At 36.9% G+C, this 10,014-nt stretch overlaps 1 non-coding gene across 1 annotated transcript; it reads right to left on the bottom strand.

Annotated features, from left to right (window-relative positions):
* Positions 1-132: 132 nt before the first annotated feature.
* On the bottom strand, positions 133-205 carry TRNAG-ACC (transfer RNA glycine (anticodon ACC)). Its single transcript has one exon. It is a non-coding gene; the product is annotated as a tRNA-Gly (tRNA).
* Between the last annotated feature and the right edge of the window lie 9,809 nt (positions 206-10,014).

Here is a 10,014-nt window from a genome sequence, read left to right as displayed (position 1 = left end):
GCCCCTTCTGTTGATATTTTATATTTGGGTTTTAATGTAATTTGGATTGGATATAGAGTTCATCCTTTACCCCTCTACCCCCCCCTTTTTTTTTTTTTTTTTGGGCTGCATCGCTCTGCATGTGGATCTTAGTTCCCCAACCAGGGATCAAACCTGCGCCCACTGCAGTGGTAGTGCAGAGTCTTAACCACTGTACCATCAGGGAAATTCCTACCGCTCATTATTTAAAATAATTTCCACTTTCTCTTAAATGAGAAGTATCTGACCTTTTAAAAAATATGTAAGTAGGACATTTAAATGTAACTTACTCAGTACCTTTCATGTAAGGAGGAAAAGTTCGTGTGAAAGATTTAATATTTAAATTTTACATACTCTTAAACTTTCCAATCCTTAGTTTCTCTAGTCTTTCAGAGCCTCTTAAAATAAGTCCCCTACATACGAACCTTCAAATTGCCAACTTTCAAAGATGGGAATGTGAGCTAGCATGTCCAGTCACGAAAGTTCACGTGAGTGGGGTACGTTGTCATGTGCGTGCATCCCCTACAAATGGTGGTGCTTTTGTGTACTTTACTGTGTAGAGTACAGTAGTATAGTATCTTTATTTCAAGCCCAGGATGTCTGGAAGCAAGCATAAAAGCAGCAGTGATGTAGCTGATACTGCTGATGGAAACAAAAGTGAAAATAATTGAGAGTGGAGTGACAAGAGGAAGAAGTAACAGAAGAACCAAAGAGATTCACGATGCAGAAAATGGCAAGGGTTTTTTCTTTATTTGAGGAGACACTGTTAGTTTTTGAGGCACAGGACCCGAACGTAGAGTGGTACACGAAGGTTGCAGCAGCCGTTCAGAATGCAATCCAGTGCTACCGTGTTATCTATGAGGAGAAAAAAAGAGCTACTACCCAGACATCATGGGATCGGTTTTTCAAGAGGGTAGGTAGAATTGAATCCAGCAAGGAACCAGAACCTGTGCCATCACCGTCAGGTGTGAGTGAAATTGCAGCTTTCCCTCCAACTCCTGTTGCTGACAATCCTTCAGCTCTGTCATCTCCCACCTCTTCTCCCTCCTTCAGTCAGTAACTCTTCTTGCCTGTTCACTTGATGCCAGCCCCTGTATGCCAGCTGTTTTACTGTACTACTGTACTTTTCAAGGTACTGTGCTGTAAGATTAAAAATGTTTTCTTTATTTTTTGTGTTTGTTTTTTATGTATTATTTGTGTGAAAATATTATAAACCTATTACAGTACAGTACTATATAGCTGATTGTGTTAGTTGTGTTAGGTACCTAGGCTAATTTTGTTGGACTTATGAACAAATTGGTCTTACGAACGGGCTCTCGGGAACTGAACTCGTTCGTTGCAGGGGACTTACCGTATTCTTTCTAGATAAAAGAAATAGGTAGATAGTTTTGGTGCTATGTAAGTAGCACTTATATATTTCTCATTCTCCAGTCTCTTTGATATGGTAAGGGATATAATAAACAGAAGGACTGTTTGTTTTTATACTAGCTGAAATTGTCCTAACTTCTCTAAATTGTCCAAAAATTATAAGAATGACATCCTATAAGAATGATGGGATCAGAACATAAAATTCTGAAATAACTCTCAAACTGTATAGATTAACATCTTGATTTATATTAAATCTTCAACAAAATAGTGGAAAATAACAACTTTAAGGTCCCAGTGTATTTCTCCCATATATGTCGGTCGTACATACTCCGGTGAGGACAATAAAATTAACCGAGCTATGAGTTTAGAACAGAACTGAGGGATAATTTTACACAGCAAGTTTGTGTGCCAGTTACAGAACATTGTATTAAACTTTAAAAACAAAAACCACACACACATATGACTTACCCATATATAGATATGTAAGTAATGGCTGAAGGGATCAGCACCTTAGCCAAAGAGTGGTCCTCAAATAGAGTAAAGCTTTATTAATTTGGCATTTATAATACTTCAACTAGAACTAAGTAGAATTGATCCTCTCTGAGGACAGAGAAATAAAAATGAGATTATAAACACTGTATAGTCAGCCCTCCATACCTGTGGATTCAGCATCCATGGATTTAACCAACCACTGGTTTGGGAATATTCAGGAAAAAGATTCCAGAAAGTTTCAAAAAGAACACTTGAATTTGCTGTGCACTGGCAACTACATAGCATTCGCATTGTGTCAGGTATTTGAATCTAGAGATTTAAAGTATATGGGAGGATGTGCATAGGTTATATGCAAATACCATATCATTTTATATAAGGGACTTGAGCATCGAAGATTTTGGTGTCCCGGGGTTGGGGGGGTGCATCTTGGAACCAATCCGCCATGGATACTGAGGGACAACTGTATATTATTCAATGATTCTGCTGTTTACAAGACATTCAAATCGGTGCAAATAGAGTTTCATTCACCATATATATATGCATTACTAATGCAGTCTTGATTATCTAAATTTTTAGGTGTAGCATACGTTTTATTGATTTGCAAATAAAAGATTAAATGTTTAAGAATTGTTTAAAAAATGTGATTATTGGATCTTATAGGCAATTTTCCTATAATAGTTTTTTCTTCCAGTATTGAGGTAATTGACATACAGTATTGTATAAGTTTAAGGTGTACAGCATAATGATTTGACTTGTTTACATTCATGAAATTATTACAATTAGTTTAGTGAACATTATCTCATAGATACAACACTAAAGACAAAATTTTTTGTTCTTGTGATGACAACTCAGGGTTTATTCTCTTAACTTTCATATATAACATACCACACTGTTAATTATATATATCATGTTGTACATTATATCTTTAGTACTTATAACTGGAAGTTTGTACCGTTTTATTGCCTCTATCCATTTCCCTCTCCCCCAACTCCCCACCTCTGGTAACCAAAAATCTGATCTCTTTTTCTGTTTATTTGGTTTTTTTGTAAGTATAAAGACCTACAGTACTATTGATTTGTTAGTTCATGTTATACAAGAGTGGTTTGGTATTTCTATACATTTTCGAATGATTACCACAGTAAGTCTCGTTATGATATGTTGCTATGCAAAGGTATTACATAGTTATTGCCTATAATCCACACAGTGTAAATTTTACACCATGACTCATTTAAATACTTTGCAACTGAAGGTTTGTACCTCTTAATGTCCCTCATGTATTTCTTTCCTCCTTTCACCTCCCTTCTCTCTGGCAACCACCTGTTCTCTGTATCTATAACTTTCTGTTTTGTTGTGTTCGTTTTATAGATTCCACTTGTAAGTAAAAGTATTTGTCTTTCTCTGTCTGACTTATCACTTAGCATAATACTCTCTAGGTCCATACATGTTGTTGCAAATGTTAAGATTTTATTCTTTTTTATGGCTAATATTCCGTGTGTGTGTGTTTGTGTGTACTACATCTTCTTTACCCATTGTTTGCTAATGGACGCTTGGGTTGCTTCCATATATTTGCTCTTGTAAACAGTGCCGCTGTGAACGTTGGGGTGCATGTACATTTTTTTGTTTGTTTTGGCTGCACCACAAGGCATGTGGGATTTTAGTTCTCTGACCAGGGATTGAACCTGTGACCCCTGCGTTGGAAGTGTGGTCTTAACCACTGGACCACCAGCGAAGTCCTGCTGCATGTAAATTTTTGAATTAGTGCCTTTGGCTTTTTCTAGATATATGCCCTGGAGTGGGATTGCTGGATCATATGGTAACTATGTTTTTAGTTTTTTGAGGGAACTCCGTACTGTTTTCTGTAATGGCTGCAGCAATTTACATGCCCACCAACAATGTACAAGGATTCCTCACCAACACTTATTTGTTTTCTTGACAATAGCCATTCTGACAGGTGTGAGGCGTATCTCAATTGTGATTTTGATTTGCATTTCCCTGATGATTAGGATGTTGAGCGTCTTTTCATGTACCTGTTGGCCATCTGTATGTCTTCTCTGGAGAAATGTCTGTTAAGGTCTTCTGCCCATTTTTTAATAGGATTGTTTTTTTGATGCTTAGTTGTATGACTTCTTTATATCAATATATTTTGGGTTTTAACCCCGTGTCAAATATATCATTTGCAAGTATCTTCTCCCATTCAATAGGTTGTCTTTTCATTTTGTTGATAGTTTCTTTAGCTGTGCAAAAGCTTTTTAGTTTGATGTAGTCCCGTTTGTTGATTTTTTGCTTTTTGTTTCCCTTGCCTGAGGACACATATCCAAAAAAAAAAAAATCACTAAGACCAATGTCAAACAGCAAACTACCTGTTTTCTTCTAGTAGTTTTATGGTTTCAGGTCTTACATTTAAGTCCTTAATCTATTTTGAATTTATTTTAGTGAATGGTGTGAGAGCCTAGTCCAGTTTCTTTTGCATATAGTTGTCTCGATTTCTCAACACCACTTATTGAAGAGGCTGTCTTTTTCCCATTGTACATTCTTGCCTCCTTTGTCATAGATTAATTGACCGTAAGTGTGTGGGTTTCTTTCTGGACTCTGTATTCTGTTCCATTGATCTATGTGTCTGTTTTTGTGGCAGTACCATACTATTTTGATGACTAGCTTTGTAGTATAGTTTAAACCAAGGAGCGTGAGACCTCCAGCTTTGTTCTTTTTTCTCAAGATTGTTTTGGCTGTTCAGGGTTTTGTGTGTGTGTGTGTGTTTCCATACACATTTCAGAATTAGTTCTAGTTCTGTGAAAAATACCATTGATATTTTGTTAAGGATTAGATTGATATGTAGATTTCCTTGGATAGTATGGTCATTTGAATAATGTTAATTCTTCCAATCCATGAACACAGTATATCTTTCTGTCTGTGTCATATTCAATTTCTTTCATCGATGTCCCAGTTTTGTTTTTTGAATTTTATTTTTTTATACAACAGATTCTTTTTAGTTACCCATTTTATACATACTAGTGTATATATGTCAATCCCAATCTTGCATTTCTTCACAGCCCCACCCCCCTCCCCGCAGCTTTCCCCCCTTGGTGTCCATACATTTGTTCTCTACATCTGTGTCTCAGTTTCTACCCTGCAAACCGGTTCATCTGTACCATTTTTCTAGGTTCCACATACATGTGTTAATATAGGATATTTGTTTTTCTGACTTCGCTCTGTATGACAGTCTCTAGATGCATCCCTGTCTCTACAAATGACCCAATTTCGTTCCTTTTTATGGCTGAGTAATATTCCATCATATATATGTACCACATCTCCTTTATCTGTTCATCTGTAGATGTCCATTTAGGTTGCTTCCATGACCTGGCTATTTGAAGTAGTGCTGCAGTGAACATTGGGGTACATGTGTCTTATTGAATTATGGTTTTCTCTGGGTATATGCCCAGTAGTGGGATTGCTGGGTCATATGGTAATTCTATTTTTAGTTTTTCAAGGAACCTCTATACTGTTCTCCATAGTGGCTGTATCACTTTACATTCCCACCAGCAGTGCAAGAGGGTTCCCTTTTCTCCACACCCTCTCCAGCATTTGTTGTTTGTAGGTTTTCTGATGATGCCCATGTTAACTGGTGTGAGGTGATACCTCATTGTAGTTTTGATTTGCAATTCTCTAATAATTAGTGATGTTGAGCAGCTTTTCATGTGCTTCTTGGCCATCTGTATGTCTTCTTTGGAGAAATGTCTGTTTAGGTCTTCTACCCATTTTTGGATTGGATTGTTTGTTTTTTTAATATTGAGCTGCATGCGCTGTTTATATATTTTGGAGATTAACCCTTTGTCCGATGATTCATTTGCACATATTTTCTCCCATTCTGAGGGTGTGTTTTCGTCTCGTTTGTAGTTTCCTTTGCTTTGCAAAAGCTTTGAAGTTTCACTAGGTTCCATTTGTTTATTTTTGTTTTTATTTCCATTACTCTAGGAGATGGATCAAAAAAGATCTTGCTGTGATTTATGTCAAAGAGTATTCTTCCTATGTTTTCCTCTAAGAGTTTTATAGTGTCTGGTCTTACATTTAGGTCTCTAATCCATTTTGAGTTTATTTTTGTGTATCGTGTTAGGGAATGTTCTAATTTCATTCTTTTACATGTAGCTGTCCAGTTTTCCCAGAACCACTTATTGAAGAGACTGTCTTCTCCATTGTATATCCTTGCCTCCTTTGGCATAGATTAGTTGACCATAGGTGCGTGGGTTTATCTCTGGGCTTTCTGTCCTGTTCCATTGATCTATATTTCTGATTATGTGTCAGTTCCATATTGTCTTGATTACTGTAGCTTTGTAGTATAGTCTGAACTCAAGGAGTCTGATTCCTCCATCTCCCATTTTTTTCCCTCAAGACTGCTTTGGCTATTCGGGATCTTTTGTGTCTCCATACAAATTTTACCATGATTTGTTCTAGTTCTGTAAAAAATGTCATTGGTAATTTGATAGGGATCGCATTGAATCTGTAGATTGCTTTGGGTAGTATAGTCATTTTCACAATGTTGATTCTTCCAATTCAAGAACATGGTATATCTCTCCATCTGTTTGTATCATTTTTAATTTCTTTCATCAGTGTCTTACAGTTTCCTGCATACAGGTCTTTTGTCTCCCTAGGTAGGTTTATTCCTAGGTATTTTATTCTTTTTGTTGCAATGGTAAATGGGAGTGTTTCCTTAACTTCTATTTCAGACGTTTCATCATTAGTGTATAGGAATGCAAGAGATTTCTGTGCATTAATTTTGTATCCTGCAACTTTACCAAATTCATTGATTAGCTCTAGTAGTTTTCTGGTGGCATCTTTAGGATTCTCTATGTATAGTATCATGTCATCTGCAAACAGTGACAGTTTTACTTCTTCTTTTCCAATTTGTATTCCTTTTATTTCTTTTTCTTCTCTGGTTGCCATGGCTAGGAGTTCCAAAACTGTGTTGAATAATAGTGGTGAGAGTGGACATCCTTGTCTTTTTCCTGATGTTAGAGGAAATGATTTCAGTTTTCCACCATTGAGAATGATGTTTGCTGTGGGTTTGTCGTATATGGTCTTTATTATGTTGGGGTAGGTCCCCTCTGTGCCCACTTTCTGGAGAGTTTATATAAATGGGTGTTGAATTTTGTCAAAAGCTTTTTCTGCATCTATTGAGATGATCATATGGTTTTTCTTCTTCAGTTTGTTAATATGGTGTATCACATTGATTTGCGTATATTGAAGAATTCCTGGCATAAATCCCTCTTTATCATGGTGTATGATCCTTTTAATGTGTTGTTGGATTCTGTTTGCTAGTATTTTGTTGAGGATTTTTGCATCTATATTCATCCGTGATATTGGTCTGTAATTTTCTTTTTTTGTAGTATCTTTGTCTGGTTTTTGTATCAGGGTGATTGTGGCCTCATAGAATGAGTTTGGGAGTGTTCCTTCCTCTGCAATTTTTCGGAAGAGGTTGAGAAGGATGGGTGTTAGCTCTTCTCTAAATGTTTGATAGAATTCACCTGTGAAGCATCTGGTCCTGAACTTTTGTTTGTTGGAAGATTTTTAGTCACAGTTTCATTTTCATTACTTGTGATTGGTCTGTTCATATTTTCTGTTTCTTCCTGGTTCAGTCTTGGAAGGTTATACCTTTCTAAGAATTTTTCCACTTCTTCCAGGTTGTCCATTTAATTGGCATAGAGTTGCTTGTAGTAGTCTCTTAGGATGCTTTGTATTTCTGCAGTGTGTTGTAACTTCTCCTTTTTCATTTCTAATTTTATTGATTTGAGTCCTCTCCCTCTTTTTCTTGATGAGTGTGGCTAATGGTTTATCAATTTTGTTTATCTTCTCAAAGAACCAGCTTTTAGTTTTATTGATCTTGCTCTTGTTTTCTTTGTTTCTATTTCATTTATTTCTGCTCTGATTTTTTTTTTTTTTTTGCGGTACACGGGCCTCTCGCTGTTGTGGCCTCTCCCGTTGCGGAGCACAGGCTCCGGACATGCAGGCTCAGCGGCCATGGCTCACGGGCCCAGCCGCTCCGCGGCATGTGGGATCCTCCCGGACTGAGGCACAAACCCGTGTCCCCTGCATCGGCAGGCAGACTCTGAACCACTGGGCCACCAGGGAAGCCCTCTTCTCTGATTTTTATGATTTCTTTCCTTCTGCTAACCTTGGGTTTTGTTTGTTCTTCTTTCTCTAGTTCCTTTAGGTGAAACTTTAGATTGAGATTTTTCTTGTTTCTTGAGGTTGGCTTGTGTTGCTATAAAGTTCCGTCTTAGAACTGCTTTTGCTGCATCCCATAGGTTTTGGATCATCATGTTTTCATTGTCGTTTGTCTCTAGGTATTTTTCGATTTCCTCTTTGATTTCTTCAGTGATCTCTTGGTTATTTAGTAACGTATTGTTTAGCCTCCATGTGTTTGTGTTTTTTACGTTTTTTCCCCTGTAATTGATTTCTAATCTCATAATGTGGTCAGAAAAGATGCTTGATATGATTTCAATTTTCTTAAATTTACTGAGGCTTGATTTGTGACCCAAGATGTGATCTATCCTGGAGAATGTTCTGTGCACACTTGAGAAGAAAGTGTAATCTACTGTTTTTGAATGGAATGTCCTATAAATATCAGTTAAATCTATCTGGTCTGTTGGGTCATTTAAAGCTTGTTTTTCTGTATTAATTTTCCGTTTGGATGATCTGTGCATTGGTTTAAGTTGAGATGTTAAAGTCCCCCACTATTATTGTGTTACTGTCAATTTCCTGTTTTATAACTGTTAGCAGTTGCCTTATGTATTGAGGTGCTCCTGTGTTGGGTGCATATATATTTAAATTGTTATATTTATGCAGTTTAAATTGCATATATATTTATATGTTAAATTGTTGATCCCTTGATCATTATGTAGTGTCCTTCCTTGTCTCTTGTAACATTCTTTATTTTAAAGTGTATTTTATCTGATACGAGTATTGCTACTGCAGCTTTCCTTTGATTTCCATTTTCATTGAGTATCTTTTTCCATCCCCTCACTTTCAGTCTGTATGTGTCCCTAGGTCTAAAGTGGGTCTCTTGTAGACAGCATATAGATGGGTCTTGTTTCTGTATCCATTCAGCAAGCCTGGGTCTTTTGGTTGGAGCATTTAATCCATTTACGTTTAAGGTAATTATTGGTGTGTATGTTCCTATGATCATTTTCTTAATTGTTTTGGGTTTGTTTTTGTAGGTACTTTTCTTCTCTTGTGTTTCCCACTTAGAGAAGTTCCTTTAGCATTTGTTGTCGAGCTGGTTTGGTGGTACTGAATTCTCTTAGCTTTTGCTTGTCTGTAAAGCTTTTGCTTTCTCCATCGAATCTGAATGAGTAATCTTCGTTGTAGGTTCTTCCCTTTCAACACTTTAAATATGTCATGCCACTCCCTTTTGGCTTGTACAGTTTCTGCTGAGAAATCAGCTATTAACCTTATGGGAGTTTCCTTCTATGTTATTTGTCGTTTTTCCCTTGCTGCTTTCAATAATTTTTCTTTGTCTTTAACTTTTGCTAATTCGATTACTGTGTGTCTCAGTGTGTTCCTCCTTGGGTTTATCCTGTATGGGACTCTCTGCACTTCCTGGACTTGGGTGGCTACTTCCTTTCCCATGTTAGGGAAGTTTTCGACTATAATCTCTTGAAATATTTTCTCAGGTCCCTTCTCTCTCTCTTCTCCTTCTGGGACCCCTATAATGTGAATGTTGTTGCTTTTAATGTTGTCCCAGAGGTCTCTTAGGCTGTCTTCATTTCTTTTCATTCTTTTTTCTTTATTCTGTTCCACAGCAGTGAATTCCACCATTCTGTCTTCCAGGTCACTTATCCGTTCTTCTGCCTCAGTTGTTCTGCTATTGATTCCTTCTAGTGCAGTTTTCATTTTAGTTATTATATTGTTCATCTCTTTGTCCTTTAATTCTTCTAGTCTTTGTTAAACATTCCTTGCATCTTCTCAATCTTTGCCTCCGTTCTTTTTCCGAGGTCCTGGATCATCTTCACTATCATTCTGAATTATTTTTCTGAAAGGTTGCCTATCTCCACTTCATTTAATTGTTTTTCTGGAGGTTTATCTTTTTCCTTCATCTGGTACATAGCCCTCTGCCTTTTCATCTTGTCTGTCTTTCTGTGA

The sequence above is a fragment of the Phocoena phocoena genome, chromosome 11 (assembly GCF_963924675.1).
Source record: "Phocoena phocoena chromosome 11, mPhoPho1.1, whole genome shotgun sequence".
Taxonomy (NCBI): Eukaryota; Metazoa; Chordata; class Mammalia; order Artiodactyla; family Phocoenidae; genus Phocoena; species Phocoena phocoena.
The sequence above is the reverse complement of the archived record's forward strand: the minus strand, read 5'-3'. Positions and strand labels throughout refer to the sequence as shown.